The following is an 8752-nucleotide window of genomic DNA, read 5'->3' on the forward strand; positions in this document are numbered from 1 at the left end:
GAAAATCATACCATTGTTGGATTCTTATGCCTGATGGAACAAGCTACCCACAGGGACTGACATAATTTGGGGGTAATCCCTGGGGTGCAGGCCCCCATTCTATTTAGTACTTGCTCATCTCTGCCCACCCCCAATGCAGAAGGCATGCTTTATCACATTTAAGGTGGCACAAAACTGGGAGAGATAATAACTAAGCCAAATAACAAAATCAAGTTTGTTTTTGTTTTTTGAGGGGAGGGGGAATTGCAAAACTACCTTTAACAAATATAAATGTGAAGATATTTAGAAAGCCACCTTCACTTGTTGAGGGCAATCTGTGTTTTGGTTGAGGACATGCCCAATAGTCATGATGCAGCTGAATTAATAATAAGAATAAAATTCTAGTGGCGTGACAGAACTCTTACATATTTTGTACTTGTTACACCACATCTGGAGCGTAATTTTCCTTTTTGGGCACCAGACATTATAAGACACAAACTGAGGTATGGTCAAAAGAAAATGATTAGAATGATATTATATAAGGAGCAGAAAGAAGCAGAAAAGAAAGGAGTTCTGGGTTGGCATGAGAGTTGTCTTCAAACATTCCAAAGGGCATTAAGTTGCAGAGACTATACATACTAAGCCCTATTTGGGAGTGATGTGTGCTTTATAAAAGCAAAGTATTAACAGGAACACAGCAGGTTCCTAAACACATCTTTTGCATTTCCTTTACTAGTGTACTAGCCTTCTAGGTAGCCACATCTGTCCCCAGGGATTGTAAGGCTCCGGAAGGCAGGGGCCTCCTCTTTGATATCTCTGCACGTCTCATCTGCTCTCACTGGGATGCTTTAAGGCCTGCAGAGGCTCTTATCATATTAAGCATTTTGATACCTATACATCTCCCATTAAGTATAATTTTTGAAAGCAATTGAGATAGTTTTTAAAATGAAATAAATTTGCTTTTGAAATTATCTGGCTATGAAAAATTAATTTTGTTCACAAGCAGAATACTTGGGAATCTTTGAAAAGTGAGAAAAATCTACCTATAAATTGCTTCTAAATGTAGTGAGGTTTTTTTAATGTCTGCAATTAGTTAAGTTGATATGTTGCTGGTTGACTGTTGATTTAATTAACCATTTATTAGTTTTGTGCTTACACAGGATTGTAATATATACATATGTATATAATTGCTACATTATATTATAATATAAATATATCAGGTCTAGTATTTTCATAAACCTTTTCAAACTCATAGGCCCTAGGCACAGTACTTCTGGTGACAAGTGGGAAAAAGAGCACTGTCTACCTCTGTGTCTGTTACATACTAAGCACTCAGTAAGTATTTGCTGAATTAGTTAAAATACGCTGATTTATCAAACAGGAAACAAAAATTTCTAGTTCATTTTGCTGCTGTGAACTTGAAAAGCAGAGAGAATTGGAGGGGAGGGCAGCAGCTGTTCTTGAACTTCTGGTGGACCCTGCTTGCCAAGAAAAGATACACTCTAATTTGGCTGTTAATTGCAGGTGTGATTGTCCCCAGTGCTGTGCCAGGGACATTACATGTTAATAGCAGGAAGTGTACTGTGATCAGAGGAGCAAATGCGCATTTAGTTCAGAAGTTGAGTCACTGCTCTTTCAAAAAGGGAGGATTCTAAATATACTGAAAGGGGGAGCTAGTTGCTGGATATGGGGAAGGGTGGGTGTCTTTTTGCAGGTCTGTTTGAAAAAAAGGCAACAGATTAAGCAGTGGATCAAAATATAAGTGAAAGACTTGCCCACCAAGTTAAAAAGCAAAAAAGGAGTGAACTAAAATAAAAATAGCTCCAACCCAGAGATCAAGAGGACTATTTTGTCTAAGGAAAGAATAGAAGTGGTCCGCTTACACTCCGCCCAGCCACTAGCTTCAAGTGCATCTTTGTGCGATAGCCGAGGGCCTGAAAGACTTCATTATTAAGAAGTTAATGCTTGACAGCGGCCGACTCCACCACAGCAGAATTGCCCGCCTTCAAAAGAGTCTCCTATGAGTCTTGGGATAATTACTCAAATCTCCAAATTATCCTTCAGGGAACAAAATGAAACATGCAGAATCAAAAGCAGATTTGTAGCTGAGATTATGAAAAGGGAGTGAGTTCTTTCCCATTTTAAAAAATGATTATTTCTATTGTAGGAACCACAGAGAGGAAAGGGAAAAAAAACAAAAATCAAAAAAACAAACAAAAAAAAACCTACCCCTAGACCAAGCAGGCAATAAATGGCTAGCAGCTGTACAGCCCAAGGGAAAAACCAAATCAACTCATACAAATACTATCAAGGCAGTTTTCTCTAAATTTCCAAATAAGTCACCCCTATCAAATTGCTTGAGAAGAATGGGGGTGCTGAAATGGAGGTACCCCAAGTCTTGTTGCAGAAGACTATTTTCACTAGGCACCATTTTCTAAAATAGTTGAACGTGCCCAATCAAGCCACCTACTACTACTGAAAATAAAATAACTACTTACAAAGCATTTCTCCCTCCATATAGACACACATTTATTTCCTAACCCTACGTCCCATTTTAGGAAGTAAATTCATTTTAAAAAATGTTTTTGCCAACAATCGCCACCACCAACAAAACCTTTTTATTTTCCCTGCTTTTTTTCCCCATTAGTAATGGCTGTCAGAGGCTCCCAGAACTTTTTAATGAAAGTATTTCTCAAACAGAGGTAGGTCCTTGAGCAAGTTCTTGAAGGGTGAGGGAGGCCCAGAAATTATAAGAAAAATTAAAAATTTTTAATTTCATGTTTTTCTTACAATGATGATCTTAAATTTTTTAGCAATTAGAAGGACAAAACTTCTTTCTGCAGTGGTAATTCACAACTGGAAGGCAGTTTCATAGAGGAAGGCTTCAGTTGTTTAAGTCAATGTTTCTCAAACAAGGGTCTATGGATTTATTCTCAGGGGTAGGAGAAAAGTTTTATTTCTTTAAAAAAGAATCTTGTAGTTCAAATTTTGAAAAAGTGACCTACAAGGACGTTAATACCTGTTTCACAACCAGCTGACCTTCAATCTCACCAGCAACACATCTGCTACTCCTGAAGTACGTTAATCGGGTTAATTGCAAGGACTTCAGGTATTATGTAAGAATTCTTATTAAAATCAGACCATTAGGTATCTGCTCAGTCCTGGGTTGAAGAAACTATAGATAAATTGGCAACATGATGCCTGGCACAGAATATTAATGCTAATATCATATTTAGTTTTATTTTTGGATATCTTTATCTCCCAATCTTACCTTCTCCCCTCCGAAACAGAACTGGATCCTGTATATTTACAGTAGCTGAGAGAATCTGAGAGATGCAGTGAGGAAGTGTACAAAGTTTGCCAGGTGCTAAAAACAATATTGAACTATCAATTTCTCCAAGCTAACTGGGGCCAACTACTAATGAACTTACTTACAGTTTTTTTTCCTTTTAAAAAATAAATTGTAGTGAAATACATATAACATAAAATTTACCGTTTTAACTCTTTTTGTTATAGTTCAGTGACATTAAGTACATTTGCATTGTTGTGCAACTGTCACCACCGTTTATCTCCAGATCTTTTTTCATCTTCCCAAACTAAAACTCCATCCCCGTTAAATAATAATTCCCATTTCCCTCTGGCCCAATCCCTGGCAACCACCATTCTACTTTCTGTCTCTATGAATCTGACTACTCTATCACAGTCTTTTTTGAATGATGCCCTGATTCTTAAATCAAGATGAACCAGGAAAATTTTATGGTTCTTTCCCATGATCTTCTACAGACATGGGAGTTGCCTAACCCCCGGTTCTTGGGCACAGTCCATTAACACGTCTGAAATGTTTCCCCACCATTGCCTCCTGTATTCTTATGTTGGTCCAGCCAGAAGGACTGATCTGTTTGCAAGGTTGCACTGCCTCTAAATGACCCACAAAGGAAGTGCATTGTACGCCAAGACAAAAATGGAGCTGCTTTTCCTCCAGCTTGCAGCAGCTATTTACAATTGTTCTGCCCTAGAAGCCCTGGTTATGTCGGGTTGCCATTTGATATGGGTGGATTAGAGATCCCAGTTGCCTTTACTTAAAGCCTAAGTTTCAAAGGATTCCTCTTGGCCCATGCAAAGCTGAGAACTGATAAGAATGGTACTACCATGTTCTTTGTTTTGGAAATGGGCTATCGGATGGAGTGCTGTTTGCTGACTGACAGGCAGAGAGCTTCTGAAATAGCAGCAGGGATGGCATGAATTATTCTTTGCCAATGATTATTGAAGGTCATCCTGTTCTATGCTAAAATCTGACTCAACGAGACTGGATGACATAATCCTCCTTCATAGTCAAGATACACTAGATGCAAACCAAAAGGTGAAAAGCTCATATTACAGTCAGTGAAAAACAGAGACACAATTTTCTTATACTTAATGGACTTTCATTTCTTTTTATAACACCTGGTTAAATGCACACCCCTCCAAAGACCCTCTACTTAAACTCCCCTCTCCTCACATTACTTTTCTTCATTTGTTCTTGATTAATAACCAGATGTAGTCAGTGGAGGGAGATAAATTGATTTCAGGAGAAACAACAGAAAAAGGAAGCTGTAAATGAAGCAGAATCATGCATGTTTCCCTTTCCCTTGTACACTTTATAAATAATATGCCAACCCATAGGGGGAAATGGGGACTCTTAGATAAATAAAATGATTCATCATAAAGAAAACCTTGTAGACTAAGAAATAAGATCCATTTAGTTATGTAAAGCCTTGGATTAACCATTAGGCATCCATGCAATATATTTTACTTAATCCCAACTTTGCTTTAAGAGCAATAGGCCAGAATCTAAGGACCAAGTTCCTAGCCTAAGCTTGACCACTAACTTGCTTTATTACCTTGATCAAGTCAAAGAGCCTCTTTGAGCTTCAGCTTCCCTTTGTATGTAACAGAAAAAATAACATGTCGAGCTTCCCTGGTGGTGCAGTGGTTAAGAATCCGCCTGCCAATGCAGGGGACATGAGTTCGAGCCCTGATCCGGGAAGATCCCACATGCCGTGGACCAACTAAGCCCATGCGCCACAACTACTGAGTCTGCGCTCTAGAGCCTGCGAGCCACAACTACTGAAACCCACGTGCCTAGAGCCCGTGCTCCGCAACGAGAGAAGCCACCACAATGAGAAGCCTGTGCACCGTAACCAAGAGTAGCCCCCACTCGCCACAACTAGAGAAAGCCTGCGCGCAGCAAAGAAGACCCAACGCAGACAAAAATAAATAAATAAAATAAATTTTTTAAAAAATTAAGAATACAAAATAACGTGTCATCTGTCTGCCTTGAATTAATATATGTTACTTCACATATAAGAATTTACTTCTATTTATTCTTTCACATTCTTTATGCTATTGTTGTCATATATTTCCCTTATACTTTATAAACCCCACAATACATTTTTATTATTTTTGCTTTCAAAAACAGTTAATTGTCTTTCAAATAGATCAAGAGAAAAAGCATAATTTATATTTACCCACATAATCATCATTTCTGGCAATTTTCACTCCTTTCTATAGATCTGAGTTTTTACCTGGTATCATTTCCCTTTAGCCTAAACACCTTTATTTAGTATTTTTTAATAGTGCAGGTACGCTGTGACAAATTATCTCAGATTTCATTTATCCAAAAATATCTTCAATTTTACCCTCACATCTAAACGATATACTCACTAGATATAAAATTCTGGGTTGACAGATTTTGTTTTTGCTTCTTTCTATTCAGCACTTTAAAGGTATACTTTCACTGTATTCTGAGTTGCATTTTTTTGTAATGAGGCATTAACTGTCATTTGTATTGCTATTACCCTGTACATAATATCTTTTTTTTTCCGAATGTTTTCTCTTTTTCTTTGGTTTCCAGCAATCTGGCTATAACATACCTCGGTATAGTTTTCTTTGTATCATCCCATTAGAGAGTTGTTGAATTTCTTGGATTCCATTCTTGGATCTGTGGGTTGGTATTTTTCAAAATGTAAAGACTTTTTAGCCATTCTTTTTTAAACAAATTTTTATTTTTATACAATTTTAAAGGTCACTTTCCATTTACAGTTGTTACAAAATATTGGCCATATTCCCCTGTGTTGTACAATACATCCTTGAGCCTATCTCACACCCAATAGTTTGTACCTCCCACTCCCCTACCCCTATATTGCCCCTCCCCCGTCCCCACTGGTAACCACTGGTTTGTTCTCTATATCTATGAATCTGCTTATTTTACGTTATACTCACTAGTTTGGTGTACTTTTTAGATTCCACATATAAGTGATGTATTATCATACCATATTTGTCTTTCTCTGTCTGACTTATTTCACTTAGCATAATGCTCTCCAAGTCTATCCATGTTGCTGCCATCAGCCATTATTTCTTCAAATATCTTTTCTGTTCAATTATTTGTCTCCATATTTGCTGGTACTCTAATTACAGTATATTAGATCTCTTGATATTATTCCACAGGTTATTGACATTCTTTTTTCCAACTGGTTTCCTCTTTCATTTTTACTTAAAATTATTTCTGTTGACAAGTTTCCAAGTTTATTCTGTCTCGGGCAGTGTCACATTTAGTGTTAATTTTATGCAGTGATCTTTAACTTTCAGAGATTGTAGGTTTTTGACTCTAAAAGTCCTTTTTTTTTTTTTTTTTTTTTTGGCTGTGTTGGGTCTTCGTTTCTGTGCATGGGCTTTCTTCTAGTTGCAGCAAGTGGGGGCCACTCTTCGTCGTGGTGCATGGGCCTCTCACTGTCGCGGCCTCTCTTGTTGCGGAGCACAAGCTCCAGACGCGCAGGCTCAGTAGTTGTGGCTCACGAGCCTAGTTGCTCCACGGCATGTGGGATCTTCCCAGACCAGGGCTCGAACCTGTGTCCCCTGCATTGGCAGGCAGATTCTCAACCACTGCGCCACCAGGGAAGCCCTCTAGAAGTCCATTTTGTTCTTTTTTAGAATTTTATTTCTATTTCTAAAGATTTTCCATCTCTTTACACAACATAATCACCTTTTTTTAGTAAATGGTTGAATATATTCATAATATTTGTTTTAAAGTCATTGTCTGCTTATTCTAATAACTGGGTTATCTGCAAATCTGTTTCTAATGACTGTTTTTCTTAAATATGCGTTATATATATTTTTTTGCTTCTTTCCATGTAATGTAATTTTCTAATTGATTTTTTTGGCTATTATATTTGAATGTACAGTGGATACCAAAGTATAATTTTGTTTTATTTCCCAAAGAGTGCAAGAATTTCCTCTCTGATGGTAACCATGAGTTGGTAATTCAGATTTCTTCTTGGGTTGTGTTTGCAAAGGTTTAATATTATATTGAGTTCACCTGTGTTTAGCCCAACTTCCCTCATCTCATCGCTATTTGACCTTGTCAGTAGATGAGTTGGATGAGAATTGGCTGAAGTTTCAGATGTTTTTAGTTTGCCTTTGTATTAAACTCTGGCAGAGATCCAGAATGTGCAAAGTTATACAGTTTCCCTCTGCTTATCAATCATTCCCACAACTGCTGTTTTTCTCAGCAAGCCTCATAATGAGGGGAGTGTCAGGAGGAGAATTGTTGGTCCAAGTGCTCTGTCCTTACATTTGGGACACTTCCAGACTCCAGTCCAGACCACACTGTCCTAAAAGGCTTGGCCAATGTCCCTCCATCCGTGAAAAGTCTCTCCATCTCTACCCAGATTCTGCCTGTACCCATAACGGGTACATGCCCAAGGTGTGGAAGCTGTCACAACCCCCTGCTTGCCTATGAAAAGCTTATTTCTCTTGGAACTAAGTTCATCACTGCATTCACCTCTCTTCCCCTGCCCTGTAGAAAAATTTTCATTTTGTCTGGGTTATTTTGTTGTTACTAATGGGGTGATGGTTTTTACTATCCTTCCACATCTTGACCAGAAGCAGAAGTCTCAAAAGAAGTAGCCTGTTACTTAAACTTATTGTTCTGGACTGGCACGTCACTCTGTGATCCAGGTGTCTGAGAGGCGGCTCGTTTGAGAAGTCTGTCTACTCTCAGCAGGGAGCTATCTTATCTGTGTACAGATTAGAGTATTACCTCAAGCTTTCTTCTGTCTGGTTTGCATCTCTGGCCAAAGCTACCTTTTGTATCTTTCTGTATTTTTCCTTCATCAAGCCATTCTCTGATTTTTAAAAAAATATTTATTTATTTATTTGGCTGTGACTGGTCTTTGTTGTGGTGTGCGGGATCTTTTACTTGTGGTGTGCAGAATCTTTAGTTGCAGCATGCAGGGTCTTTAGTTGTAGCATACGAACTCTTAGTTGTGGCATGTGAACTCTTAGTTGTGGCATGTGGGATCTAGTTCCCTGACCAGGGATCAAACCTGGGACCCCTGTGTTGGGAGTGTGGAGTCTTAGCCACTGGACCACCAGGGAAGTCCTGCCATTTTATGATTTTTAAAACAAGATGATTTATAGTAAGTATGTAGGTTTCTCTATTTATAAAAGCCTATAGGAAATCTGCAAAGCAGTGTTTCTGCTATATCAGAAACAGATGTCTAGAGACCTTCAAGACGGTGGAAGAGTAAGATGTGGAGATCACCTTCCTCCCCACAAAAACATCAGAAATACATCTATGGAACAACTACAGAACACCTACTGAACGCTGGCAGAAGACCTCATACCTCCCAAAAGGCAAGAAACTCCCCATGTACCTGGGTAGGGCAAAAGAAAAAAGAAAACACAGAGACAAGAATAGGGACAGGACCTGCACCTCTGGGAGAGAGCTGTGAAG

Source organism: Aethalodelphis obliquidens, unplaced genomic scaffold (assembly GCF_003676395.1).
Source record: "Aethalodelphis obliquidens isolate GAN/ISIS:26980383/991018 unplaced genomic scaffold, ASM367639v1 scaffold4, whole genome shotgun sequence".
NCBI lineage: Eukaryota > Metazoa > Chordata > Mammalia > Artiodactyla > Delphinidae > Aethalodelphis > Aethalodelphis obliquidens.